This window comes from Berghia stephanieae, chromosome 2 (assembly GCF_034508935.2).
Source record: "Berghia stephanieae isolate SIO BIC M18660-M18661 chromosome 2, UCSD_Bste_1.3, whole genome shotgun sequence".
Classification (NCBI taxonomy): Eukaryota; Metazoa; Mollusca; class Gastropoda; order Nudibranchia; family Aeolidiidae; genus Berghia; species Berghia stephanieae.
Window position 1 is genome coordinate 13,851,766 of NC_088361.1, and position 502 is coordinate 13,852,267.

The following is a 502-nucleotide window of genomic DNA, read 5'->3' on the forward strand; positions in this document are numbered from 1 at the left end:
TTTTTTTGCCGTCCCGTTTATGAAATTCTCACTTAATGTATTAACCAATATAAATTAAGGACCAGTTTGTGTGTGGCCTTTAGATTTAAAGAAGTTGACGTCACTCTGGAATTGTTATTGTTTTTGCCCATCCCGTTTATGGTAATTCTCACTTAAACTGATTACCGACTAAAAATTTCATGGTTACACATGTTTGTGTGTGGTGTTATATTCCGGAGGCAATGTTGTGGCTCCTCCAAGTGCAACAAAAAATAGTTCGAAGATGACGTCACTCAACCTTTGTTTTTTGTTTTTGCCATCCCGTTTGTGAGTGAACTCATAAACTGATTAACCAGATTAAAAGTTCATGGTTACACATAGTTTTGTGTGTTGGTCCTTTATTCCGGATGCAATGTTATGAGTCTTACCAAAGCGATATATTATAATTGCTTTTTTCCCACCGCGTTTATGAGAATTCTCACAAAAGATAGATACAATGAGATGAGCCCACCGGTCTTGTTAT